At 36.4% G+C, this 13964-nt stretch overlaps 1 pseudogene across 1 annotated transcript; it reads right to left on the bottom strand.

The window, feature by feature from the left end:
• Positions 1-11978: 11978 nt before the first annotated feature.
• Positions 11979-12844, bottom strand: LOC116560656 (annotated as a pseudogene). Its single transcript, XR_004273065.1, has one exon. The product of XR_004273065.1 is annotated as a 40S ribosomal protein S3a pseudogene (transcript).
• Positions 12845-13964: the final 1120 nt, after the last annotated feature.

Consider the following 13964-nt stretch of genomic DNA (forward strand, 5'->3'; position numbering starts at 1 on the left):
CAAACCAAAGCAGTTTGCATATATCTGTTTTGCATTTTTGACTTGTAACCTAGAGAACAGGTTCCACTGCTACAAAGGGTTTTGAAAATCTCTGGATTAGATGATCTATAAGGTCTCTCTGAGCTCACACTTTCTACCTCAAATGAATCTTCTTTTACCTTGCATCTCTGGAACTTGTGAATGGGCAGAGTCAGCTATATAATTTGCAGGGCCCAGTGCAAAATGAAAATGCAGCACCCTTCATTCATAAAGCAGTAAAAAAGCGCTGTTAAGAAAACTAAAATAGGCTGGGTGTGGTGGCTTATGCCTGTGATCCCAGCACTTTCGGAGGCTGAGGAGGGTGGATTACTTGAGGTCAGGAGTTTGAGACCAGTCTGGCCAACATGGTGAAACTCCATCTCTACTAAAAAAAAAAATTACAAAAATTAGCCATGTGTGATGGTGGTACGTGCCTGTAATGCCAGCTCCTCAGGAGCCTGAGGCAGGAGAATCATGAGCTGAGATCATGCCACTGCACTCCAGTGGCATGACAGAGTGAGACTCTGTCTCAAAAAACAAAAAACAAAACAACAACAACAAAAACAAAACTTTCTTCTGTGGCCTTTCTTTCCACTTGTCATGGTATTTTATTTGCTGTTTAATGTCATCTAAGTTAAGAAAAAGTAGAATTTTAAATTATGAACATAAAATTTACCATTCTTCTTTATATTGTACAATAACAGTTACAAATGCAAATAAATATAAGAGCATTTAACTTATATGCAGAATCACTAAAGTTACACAATTCGTATTTCATAGTTTGTACATGCATATGTATTTTATTCTTAACCAGAACAGTGGAGGCCTCACAAAACTAAGTGTCTTTATTTTGTATCTTGATATGAACACATTCTACTAACACTCTCTTCCTTCAAGCTACTGATGATAAATAGGAAAGGACAGAAAGAAGGAGGAACTATTTGTTGCCTTATCTTTCCTTACTTTCTATGTCATCATTTTTAGCATGTACAGTCAGCTAATACAGGAAAGCAGCAAGAGTTAGAAGGGATATGATAATGTTCCTTGGTCACTGGCGTTTCTTTGACAACCATTTCCTTCTTCCTAGGTTTAGTGCAAGTGCTGGAACCCGTTGGAGCTTTCAGCACCACTGCTTACTCAGTGGTAGACAAAACTTACCTTGTACTTGCTGTAAGCTCCCACACATTGAGTCCACTAGAATTCTGTGATCACGAGATATGAATGCTATATGCAAATGGCATGTTAAGGAACAGTAGAGGAGATGCATATTGTGTATATCTCCACTGTTCAGGCGCATGCACCATTGGACTTCATTTATAGAATGTAAGTTCAAAGATAAGGTGATTAAGAATTTTAAAACAGCAATAGCAAACATTAAACCCCAATTGTGGGGCCCTTCTGAGCATAGATCACACACCCCTTAGGGTCTAGTGGACCCTGAAGCTGGTCCTATGGGTGGAGAATGGAGCATGAACATTTTGATAGGCAATTGCTTTCTTCTTTGGATGTGTCAGTGCCTCAAAAAGTAGAGAAGCCTACAAAAAATGCAAATAGTTATAATAGGTATGACTCCTGTTCACTAATACTCAGTTGTCTTCTACTTTCAGGCTCAGCCCTTCTTGAAGAATGTCCATGTGACTTTGGTTAATAAAATGTGAGTAAAGTTACATATGTCTCTTCTGCACAGAAGCATTTTAGAGCTGGTGCATAATTATTTATTTCCTTTTCCCCCACCACAGTGACTCACAATATCCAGATGGTGAGGTCTCCATCGGACTAGGTTCCTGAGTGAGAATAATGTGAGACACAACTCCCCACCTTCCCACCTACTCAGAGTGGACATGTAGTAAAAACAGGAAATAAATCTCCTTTGTAAAGATTAGAGAGTTATTTGCTATTGCCTAAATTACAGTGTTATTACTGCTTTTGTTCTCAGGAACGTAGCATTTATAACAATACCACAGCTTTAAATTGACTTTAGAATAACCACAAAACATATATTTTAAAAAACAAAATCTGTAACTTTTTTTTAAGGTGACTCAGTTTTTCTTGAAATAGTAGAAGCATGTTTGGTAAATTTTGTGGTGTTCTTGGAGGGTTGAATCATGATTAATTTTCATATACAGCTAGTGCTCGACTTACGACCATGATTGGTTCTGACAGACCAGTCGTAACACGATTTGGTCGTAAGCTGAGTAGGCTAAATGCATGCGGAGATGGTAGTGCTGCCAGAAGCTGATCCACAGTGTCGTACGCCCAGCTGGGCAATATTTGCGCTGCCAGACGCGGAGCAGTCGTGGCTAGCTATTGTGGTCGTAAAGTCGAATGGTCGTAAATTGCACAGGTCATAAGTAGATCAATACCTGTATATGTTGTTTGAAGGATGAAACACAAGAATAGCTGGATGCAGTGGCTTATGCCTGTAATCCCAGCACTTTGGGAGGCCGAGGCAGGTAGATCACGAGGTCAATAGTTCAAGACTAGCCTGGCCAAAATGGTGAAACCCCGTCTCTAAAAACAAACAAACAAAAACCCACAAGGATAAAGTTTTGAAGGTAGAACTGAATTTTCCTTTGTACATAGAAATCTCCACTGATATCCCAGAGTCACTGTAATAGATTACAATCTATAATGCATGCTATTGTTCAAGGCCTTTTCATCTTAGCAAACCTGATGAATAGAAAGTAGAATAATTCTGCTGATTATTTTCCCTGGACTCATTTCCAGTAGTGAAGTAATCAGAAGTATTTGTCTCAAAGAAGATAGAACAGTAAAAGACCTGGACAACCTATTTACGCATACACACATGCACACACATGCATGCATGCATACACACACACACTATATATATATAACTCTATATACCTGAAATTCTCCCAAAGATATCACATGTATGGGTGATTTCACAATTTATATCAAACTCCTCCTCTTTCTCTGGTCTCTGGAAGGAAACAGACTTCATCAATGAAGAGGGCTATTTATAAGAAGGAAAGAACATGAAAAACTTGTTTGAAAAGCAATCATAAAGTCTGGCATCAGAGATATTTGATGGATTCTTTTGTACTCAAAATTAATGCTCCAAGGAGAGGAAAAGCCAATGAATGCAAAGGTCTGAGCATCAAATTAACAATTCTCATGGTTGGTCTTGATATTTGATGTCAGATAACTTTCAACGAACTAAGCCTTCAATTTCTTTCTTAGAGCAAATAAAAAATCTGTTCTCTATAGACTTTAACAGATGGAAAAATATATATATTGAATTATGTTAAATGCTTACTCTAAAATCCAGTTATTCAAAGGCTCATAGAATTTCAAGTAAAATCCCTAAGTTTTGCGATATCTGGTCATTGGCATTTACAGATTTAATGTTTTCTGCCTCAGCTATCTTTGGGTGATCTTGAAGTTTCATTTAAGGTAAAATCTTATTATTTTGTGAGAGCCCAAATTTGAATAAATTGTCATAATTTTGGATATCCAAGTCACTACAGAAATCCTAAAGGTATGCCTAGCCTACTGCCTTGCAGCCTCACCTCAATGTAATCTCACTATTCTCCATCAGTTGCATTTGTAATAAATCTCAAGAGATATACAAATTATCTTTTGTTTTACAAAGGGTCCTACAAAGAAAGACAACATCCAGTCCTAATGTTGTTGAAGAAAAGGTGAAAAATCTAAGAAAGTAATTGTTGTTAGCCAAACAATAACTCTGGGATAGAGTCCATTGTCAAATTCTCCCTTGTTTGAGGCTGATGGTGTAGTAAGTTTCCCATGTATGCTCTGAAGAAACAAAAAGAAAGTATAAAGAGTTTCATGAAATCATTTCAGTAATTTTGGAGGCCAGCGCATAACTACTTTTCAAGTGAGAAATAAAACTTCAGCAACATACAAAAAGCCTTTAACTAGTAGTTGAGGAAATGAACTGGAAATAATCCCTTTTCTCAGAAATGAGACTTAGGAGAAGGTCTGTACAAAATGCATGTGAAGCAATAGGCAATATACCTTCTACTGCTGCATTGAAGTACCAAAGGTAAAAGTTGGTTTAATAATCTGCAAAATATAGTGCTAAGAAGGAGGTGGCTTCAGTTAACCTTCATCTCAAGGTATACATACACACAATGAAATACTATGCAGCCATAAAAAAAACAGAGTCCTGTCATCTGCAGCAGGAAACCCATACAGAAAACACGCCCTAGCACACAAAAAAGTGTTAAGCTCACAAGTATTTTGTCTACTTTTTAGTTTGCCAAAGTAATTCAAAGATAATTACTTTATTTGAAAAATACATTTAGTGTTATCTTTATGCTAAGAAATGGGTAAACTTGCAAAGGAGACAAAAGACAGTTGTCAGTCATGGTTTTCTGGTTTTGTTTTTGTTTTTGTTTTTTTTTAGTTCATACTTAACAATTGCACATATATAGGGAGTAAGTGCAATATTTTGATACATGCATACAGTGTGTAATGATCAAATCAGGGTAATTAGAATATCCATCATTCAGACATTTATTATTTCTTTGTGTTGGGTAGATTTCAAATCTTTTCTTCTAGCTATGTTGAAATACAGAATAAATTTTTGTTGATTCACACTACTGTGCTGGCAAAAATGAGAACTTTGTATCTAACTTAGAACACACCTAACTGTATGTTTGTCCCCATTAATCAAACTTTCTTCACTTCCTCTTCTCAGACTCTGGTAATCATTCTACTCTCTGCTTTTATGAAATCAACATTTTAGCTCCCACATATGAGTGAGAACATATAATATTTGTCTTTCTATGCCTGGCTTATTTCACTTAACATGACCTCAAGTTCCATCTGTCTTGCTGCAGATGACAGACTCTGTTCTTTTTTTATGGCTGCATAGTATTTCATTGTATGTATATATACCACATTTTCTTTATCCATTCATCTGCTAATGGACATGTAGGTTGATTCCATAACTCAGCTATTAGAAATAGTGCTGCAGTAAACATGAGGGTGCAAGTATCCCTTGGATATACTAATTTCCTTTCCTTTGAATAAATACCCAGTAGTGGGATTGCTGGATCATATGGTAGTTCTGTTTTTGGTTTTTTTGAGAAATCATACTGTTTTCTTTAGTGGCAGTACTAATTTACATTACCACAAACAGGATATAAGAGTTCCCTTTTTCTACATCTTTACCAGCATTTTTCATTTCTTCTCTGTTTTGATAATAGCCTTTCTGACTGATGTAAGATGATATCATGTTGTGGTTTTGATTTGCATGTCCCTGATGATTAGTGATGTTGAACTTTTTTTTTTTCCATATACCTGTTGGCCTTTTGTATGTGTTATTTTGAGAAATGTCTATTCAAATCCTTGGCTCACTTATTTTGTTGTTGTTTTTAAGAGACAGTGTCTCACTTTGGTACCCAGGCTGGAGTGCAATGGCGCAATCATAGCTCACTTCAGTCTCAATTTCTTGGGCTCAAACAGTCCTCCTGCCTCACCCTCCTAAGTAGCAGGGAAAGCAGACATATAGCACCATGCCTGGCTAATTAAAAAAAATTTTTTTTTGTAGAGATAGGGTCTCCCTGTATTGTCCAGGCTGTTCTCAAACTCCTGGCTTCAAGCAGTCCTCCTGCCTTGGCTGCCAAAAGTGTTGGGATTACAGGCATTAGCCACCATGCCTGGACCTTTTCCCACTTTTTAATGGGATTATTTGTTTTTTTTGCTGTTGAGTTGTTTGAGCACTTCGATATTCTGAATGTTAGTCACTTATTGGACAAATAGTTTATTTTTTTATTTTTATTTTTATTTATTTATTTTTTTGGAGCCAGAGTTTCGCTCTTGTTACCCAGGCTGGAGTGCAATGGCGCGATCTCGGCTCACCGCAACCTCCGCCTCCTGGGTTCAGGCAATTCTCCTGCCTCAGCATCCCGAGTAGCTGGGATTACAGGCACACGCCACCATGCCCAGCTAATGTTTTATATTTTTAGAAGAGACAGGGTTTCACCATGTTGACCAGGATGGTCTCGATCTCTTGACCTCGTGATCCACCCACCTCGGCCTCCCAAAGTGCTGGGATTACAGGTGTGAGCCACCGCGCCCGGCCCGGACAAATAGTTTATAAATATTTTCTCCCATTCAATAGGTTGTCTCTTCACTCTGTTGGTTGTTTCCGTTGCTCTGCAGGAGTTTTTAGTTTAACATGGTCCCATTCGTCCTTTTTTGTTTTCGTTGCCTATGTTTTTGAAGTCTTAGCCATAAAAGATTTGCCTGGACTAGTGTCCTAAAGTGTTTCTCCTGTGTTTATTTCTAGTAGCAGTATAGTTTTGGATCTTATGTTTAAGACTTTAATCCATTTTTGAGTTGATTTTTGTATACAGTGAGAGATAGGGGTCTATTTGATTTTTCTGTATATGAATATCCAGTTTTCCTAGCACCATTTGAAGAGAGTATCCTTTCCCATTGTATACTCTTGGCACCTTTGTCAAAAATCAGTTGGCTGTAAATATGTGGATTTATTTCTGGGTTCTCTATTTTGTTTTCATACCAATACCATGCTATTTTGATTATTATAGCTTTGTAGTATATTTTGAAGTTAAGTATTATAATACCTCCAGCTTTATGCTTAGTATTGTTTTGACTGTTGAGGGTGTTTTGTGGCTCCATATGAATTTTAGGATTGTTTCTCCTATTTCTGTGAAGAATGTCATTGGTATTTTGATAGGGATTGTATTGAATCTGTGAATTGCTTCAGGTAGTATGGTCATTTTAACAATATTAATTCTTCCAATCCATAAGCAAGGGATGTTTTTCCATTTGTTTGTGTCCTCTTCAATTTCTTACATCAATATTTTTTATTTTTCATTTTATAGCTCTTTTACTACCTTAGTTAAATTTATTCCTAGGTAATTTTTTTTTTTTTTTTTTGAGACGGAGTTTCACTCATGTTACCCAGGCTGGAGTGCAATGGCACGATCTTGGCTCACCACAACCTCCGCCTCCTGGGTTCAGGCAATTCTCCTGCCTCAGCCTCCTGAGTAGCTGGGATTACAGGCACGCACCACCATGCCCAGCTAATGTTTTGTATTTTTAGTAGAGACGGGGTTTCACCATGTTGACCAGGATGGTCTCGATCTCTTGACCTCGTGATCCACCCGCCTTGGCCTCCCAAAGTGCTGGGATTACAGGCTTGAGCCACCGCGACCGGCGGTAATTTTTTAGCTGTTATAAATAGGATTGCTTTCTTGAATTCTTTTTTTCAGTTAGTTCCTTACTGGCATATAGAAAGGCTACTGATTTTGTATGTTAATTTTGCATCTGCAACTTTACTGAATTATCAGTTCTAAGAGCTTTTTGGTGGAATCTTTGGATTTTTCTCTATATGAGATTATGTCATTTGCAAACAGGGCCTATTTGACTTCCTCTTTTCCAACTTGAATGTTTTTTATTTATTTTTCTTGCTTGATTGCTCTGGCTAGAATTTCCAGTACTATGTTGAATAAGACTGGTAAACATGGGCATTCGTATCTAGTTTCAGTTCTTAGAGGAAAGGCTTTCAGATTTTCCCCATTCAGTATGATGGTAGCTGTGGGTTTGTCATATATAACCTTTATTATGTTGAAGTATGTTGCTTCTATGCCTGATTTGTTGAGAGTTTTTATACTGAAGGGATGTTGAATTTTATCCAATGCTTTTCTGCATCTATTGAGATGACCATATGGTTTTTGTCCTTCATTCTGTCAGTGTGATGTTTCATGTTTATTGATTTGCACATGTTGAACCATCCTTGCATCCCTGGAGTAAATCCCACTTAATCATGGTACACTATCTTTTGATGTTTTGTTAGATTCAGTTTCCTAGCATTTTGTTGGAGATTTTTGCATCTGTGTTCATTAAACATATTGGCCTGTAGTTTTCTTTCTTTTGCTGTGTCCTTTTCTGGTTTTCATATTGGAATAATGCTAGCATCATAGAATGGGTTGGGAAGAATTTTCTCCTGTTAGTTTTTGGAATAATTTGAGAAGGATCAGTGTTTGTTCTTCTTAATAACTTTTGTAGAATTCAGCAGTAAAGCCATCTAGTCCTGGGTTTTTCTTTGTTGGGAGATTTATTATTGATTCACCTTTGTTACTCATTATTGGTCTATTGAAGTTTCCTATTTCTTCTTGGCTCATTCTTGATAGGTTGTATGTGTCCAGGAGTTTATCCATTTCCTCTAGGTCTTCCAATTTGTTAGTGCAGAGTTTTTCATATTACTTTTTAAAGATCACTTGTGTTTCTGTGGAATCAATTGTGATTTCTTCTTATTCATTTCTGATGTTATTCCTTTGTACATTCTCTCTTTTTTCTTGGTTAGTCTAGCTAACAGTTTACAATTTTTTTGATCTTTTCCAAAAACTAACTTTCCAAAACTAACTAACTTGCATTAATTCTTTGTACTTTTAGTCTCTATTTTATTTACTTTTGCTCTGGTCTTTATTATTTCTTTCCTTGTACTAATTTTGTGTTTGGTTTGTTTAGACTATTCAACTTCCTTGAGATAGGTGAATTAGGTTGTTTCTTTGAAATCTTTCCACTTTTTTGATGTAGGCATTTGTTACCATAAACTTCCCTTTCAGCACTGTTTATGCTGTGTCCTATAAATTTTGGTGTGTTATGTTTCTATTTTTACATTTTCAAGGAATGTTTAAATTTCTTTTTTTTTTTTTGAGACAGAGTCTCGCTCTGTCACCCAGGCTAGAGTGCAGTGGCGCAATCTCGGCTCACTGCAACCTCTGCCTCCCAGGTTCAAGCGATTCTCCTGCCTCGGCCTCCTGAGTAGCTGGGATTACAGGCACCTGCCACTGTGCCTGGTTAATTTTTGTATTTTTAGTAGAGATGGGGTTTCACCATCTTGGCCAGGCTGCTCTTGAACTCCTGACCTTGTGATCCACCTGCCTTGGCCTCCCAAAGTGCTGAGATTACAGGCATGAGTCACCACACCCGGCCAGGAATGTTTAAATTTCCTTCTTAATTCCTTTATTGGCCCAGTGGTGTTTCAGAAGCATGTTACTTAATTTGTATGTATTTGTACAGTTTCAAAGTACTTCTTGTTATGGATTTCTAGTTTTACAAATTGTGATCTGAGAAGATATTTGATGTAATTTTGATTTTTAAAATTTTTTTGAGACTTCTTTTGTAGTCTAACACATGGCCTACACTAAAGAATGTTTCATATGCTGATGAGGGAAACGTTTATTCTACAGCTACTGGATAAAATGTTCCATAAACGTCTGTTAGATCTATTTGGTCTGCAGTGAAGATTAAATTCAATGTTTCTTTGTTGATTTTCTGTCTAGATGTTCTAATGCTGAAAATGGAGTACAGAAGTCCCCAACTATTATTGTATTTGGATCCATCTTATCCTTTAGCTCTAATAATACTGACTTTATATATCTAGGTGCTCTGGTTTTGGGTATACATATGTTTAGAATTGTTGTATCCTCTTGCTGAATTAATCTCTTTATCATTATGTAATGACCTTCTTTGTCTCTTTTATGTTTTTAGATTTAAAGTCTATTTTATCTGACATAAGTGTAGTTACTCCTGCATGCTTTTGGTTTCTGTTTGTATGGAATATTTTTTTCCATCCCTTCACATTCAATCTATGTGTGTCTTTACAGATGAAGTGAGTTACTTGTTGGGTCCTGTTTTGTTATCAATTCAGTAGTCTGTATATTTTAATTAGGAATTTTAAATCATTTACAGTCAAAGCTGTTATTAACAGATGAGAACTTACTTCTGGTATTTTAATTGTTTTTTGATTTTTTGGTATACTTTATGTTCCTTTTTACCTCTTTTATTATTTACCTTTACAATTTTTTGTGTTTTTTTCCTAGTAATCATGTTTGAGAGTCAAAAAAAATTGCAAAGGTAAATAATACAATGTCTGTTGCACCAGTGAGTTTTATACTTTTTTTTCTTTTTGAGACAGAGTCTCACTCTGTCACCAGGCTGGAGTGCAATGGTGCAATCTCAGCTCACTGCAACTTCTGCCTCCCAGGTTCAAGCAATTCCCCTGCCTCAGCCTTTGGGACTACAGGCACAGCTAATTTTTTTTGTATGTTAGTAGAGACAGGGTTTCACCATGTTGGTCAGGATGGTCTCAATCTCCTGACCTCGTGACCTGCCCTCCTTGGCCTCCCAAAGTGCTGGGATTACAGGTGTGAGCCATGGTGTGTTTTTAGGATGGCAGTCCTTTTGTTTCTAGATGTATGACTCTAGGCATTTATTGTAGGGCCAATCTAGTGGTGATGAATTCCCTCCACTTGTGTTTGCCTGAGAAAGACTTTATTTGTCCTTCATATTTGAAGGATAGCTTTGCTGGATATAATATTCTTGGCTAACAGGTTTTTGTTTTTTTTTAATTTTAGCTCTTTGAATATATCACCCTATTCTCTCCTTGCCTGAAAGGTTTCTGCTGAGAAACTCACTGTGAGTCTGATGGGGATTTCCTTATATGAGACATGATGATTTTCTCTCACTGTTTTTAGAACTCTCTCTTTTACTTTTGACAGTTCGACTATAGTGAGTCTTGGAAAAAACCTTTTTAGGTTGAATCTGTTGGGAGGTCTCTGAGCATCCTCTCTAAATATCTATATATCCTACAAGACTTGGGAACTTTTCAGCTATGCTTTTGTTAAATAGATTTTCTATGCCTTTGCCCATCTCTTCTCCCTCTGAAAATCCCAAATTTTTTAATATTTGGTCACTTTATACGGTTGCTTTATATGTCATGTAGGCTTTTTTTCATTTTTAAAATTCTTTGTTTTTCTTTCTTCCTTTTTTTATTTCTTTGTTTTTGTTGTTTGTTTGTTTGACTGGGTTATTTCTAAGTTCTTTCTAAATTTGAATTTCTGAATTCTGAATAAACTTGATCTAGTTTATTGTTGAAGCTCTTGATTATATTTTTACATCATTCATTAAATTCTTCAGTTCCAGGGTTTCTGTTTGGTTCTTTTTTTATAACATCTATCTCTTCATTACATTTCTTCATTATATCAGTCTGTTTCTGTGCTTTCTATTCTTTCCCATTTATTTCTCCCTGTTCAAAAACCAGATTATCTTATTATAATTTTATAGTAAGTCTTGACAACAGCTCGTAAATCAAGTCTACCTACTTTGTTAAAAAGTGTCTTGATTATTCTTGGATCTTTGCCCTTCCATACACATTTGTGGATTTCTGTAAAAACTTGTTGGGATCTTGAATTAATTTATGTTATATCTATAGATCAATTCAGAAAGAATTGCCATCTTGACTCTACCAGCCCATAAGCTTGGTGATTTCAATCATATTTAATTTTTTCAGTAATGTTTTATAGTTTCCTCGGTGGAGGTCTTCATATCTTATCTCAGATTTATTCCTAAGTGTTATACTTTTGATGCTTTTGTAAATGATATATTTTCTTTAATTTTGTTTTTATTCATGCTTTCATTTATTAATTTTTAATTTATGTTTTTGATCTTCTGTATTTTATTTTAGTATAAAGAATGAGTCATTGGTTTAACTTTACATTGTATGCAATATTAAGCCATTCATACCAGCACTACTTATTGAAGAGTACATCTGCTTTTTCATGTGGAATACCATCTTTATCATACACTAAATTTCCAAGAATGTTTGATTTTTTTTTTCTCTATTCAGCTTCATGTATTTGGCCCATCTACCAGCGATATTTAGTTATATATTATTTTCCAGGTACTATGTATTTCTTTGCTAATAGATCAGGTTTTTATTCCATCTCTTACCTTGATCTTTTCCCAGGTTAAATAAATTTTCTACTCTAATGGCTGATGCATAGACATGTAATTGATTTTTGTATATTGATATATTCAGTAACCTTGCTAAATCCTCTTATTAATTCTAATAATTTATTAGAATTTCATTTGGATTCTCTACTGTCTGCATATTTCAGTTTTTAAATCCCTTTTAACTTTTATTTTTTTATTTTTTATTTTTTCACAAATAAGACTTTTTATTTGCTACTATTATAAGTCTGAACTTTAAACAGATTCTTGGACTGGTGGTTCGTATCCATCAGCTCGTTCAACTTTAGCACCTGTCTCATCCCCAGTGGCTTTTCCAGAACTACTGCCTTCACCGTGAAGCTCCATGAGTTTTCCCAATTCAAACTTGGGCTTCTTCAGCATTTTTACTTTTCTAACGAAGACATCATGGAGAGGATAAATAGATTGGCAAGCCTTTTCTATGTCTTTTCCAATGCTGTCTAGAATCAATTTATTGACCACTTCTTTCAAGTCATTTGTCTGCACCTCTCGGGTCATGATTTCCATCATCTTCTTCCGGATTTGGCGGACCTGTTGGTGCTGAGCATAAGAGGTCTTCCGTATCTGATTGTTGCGTTTTTTAGTAAAACCAACACAGAACAGACGAAGCAAGTAACTATCGGTAGTCTTGACATCAACATGAGCTTCAATCATTGTCTGCCATTTTTTGACCATGGAGCACATTTTGTCACGGGTAAGATCCATGCCATGGAAGTTAGCCAGTTTTTGCCCTGAACATCTTCAGTAATTGGCTTGAATTTCCTAAATGCAACTTCATCATTCTGCAAATCAGCAAGACTAACTTCAAACACTCGACCCTTGAGGCCATCAGATGCAATTTTGGTTCCTGGGGTCCTGGTGACTAGCATCTTTCCAATATTTCTTACATTGAACATAGCGGGTGCTTTTACATCATACCAATCTTCCTTAGAAAATGGATCAACCACTTTCTTCTTGGCTCCCTTTTTGCCGCCTTTCGTAAGGCGCTTATTCTTGCCAACCGCCATGGTGCTGCTCAGAGAGCCAAAAGGGTAACTTATATATTTTTTATTTCCTATTCTTCTCACTCCACTGACTAGGATATCCAGGACAATGCTCAGTAAAAGTAGTGATAGTGAGCATCTTCATCTTAAAAAGAATGCTTTTAGTGTCTCAAAATTAAGCAGCATGTTTGTTGGAGGGATTTATTTTGGATACTCTTTGTCACTGTGCAGATAATATTTTTCAAACATGGCTACAAGATTATTTCCAGTCCCACAGGCTCTTTCAGAACATTGCCACTCCTCCATGAAGAGGTGAATTCTATATACCCTACCCTTCAACCTGCATGGGCATTTGTACCTGAATTGGCTAACAGTGTACAGTAAATGTGAAGCTCTGTTACTTCTGAGCCTACTTCATAAAAGTTGATACAACTTCCTAGTTCTCTTTCTTGGGACATGTATCGTTGAACCTCTACACTTCCATGGAAAGTCTAGATACCTTGAAGTCACAATGCTGGAGAGACCATGTAAAGAAACCAAATAGAGACAAGTATGCCCGAAGAACCCCAGTTGTTCCAGGTTCCAGATGTTCAGGCCTTCCCTTCTCAGGCACTGAACAAGTGAATAAGCCTTGAGATGACCCCATCACTGTGATAGCGACCTTATGAAACCCCAAGCTAGAGCCACCCAATTGAAATGTTCCTGAATTTCTTGACCTATAGAATTCGTGAGAAACAATAAATAATTGTTGTTTTAAGCCAGTAAATTTTGGGGTGATTTGTTACACAGCAATAGTTATAATGAAAACAGACCATATGGAGAGATCTCATACAGATAAGGATGCCTGAAGTGCCCCAGCTGTTTCAGCACCCTGATTTCTAAGTTTTTACAGCCCAGGAACCAAACATGTGAGTGAAGAAGACTTTGCAATGAACCCAACCTCAGCCACTGAATAACTGCAACATCATGATAACCTGAGCCAGAACCACTCGGCTGAACTATATCCAAATTCTTGAGCCACAGAGGGTACACAAGATAATAAATAATTACTATTGTGATAAGCCACTACATTTTGGCTTGATTTGTTATACAGCAATAAACAGAAGAGTCAAATTAAGAAAATTACTTTCTATTCTTATTTTGTTGAGAGGCTTTTTAAAAATCCATAAA

This window comes from Sapajus apella, unplaced genomic scaffold, assembly GCF_009761245.1.
Source record: "Sapajus apella isolate SASKATOON/1434 unplaced genomic scaffold, GSC_monkey_1.0 scaffold26, whole genome shotgun sequence".
Classification (NCBI taxonomy): domain Eukaryota; kingdom Metazoa; phylum Chordata; class Mammalia; order Primates; family Cebidae; genus Sapajus; species Sapajus apella.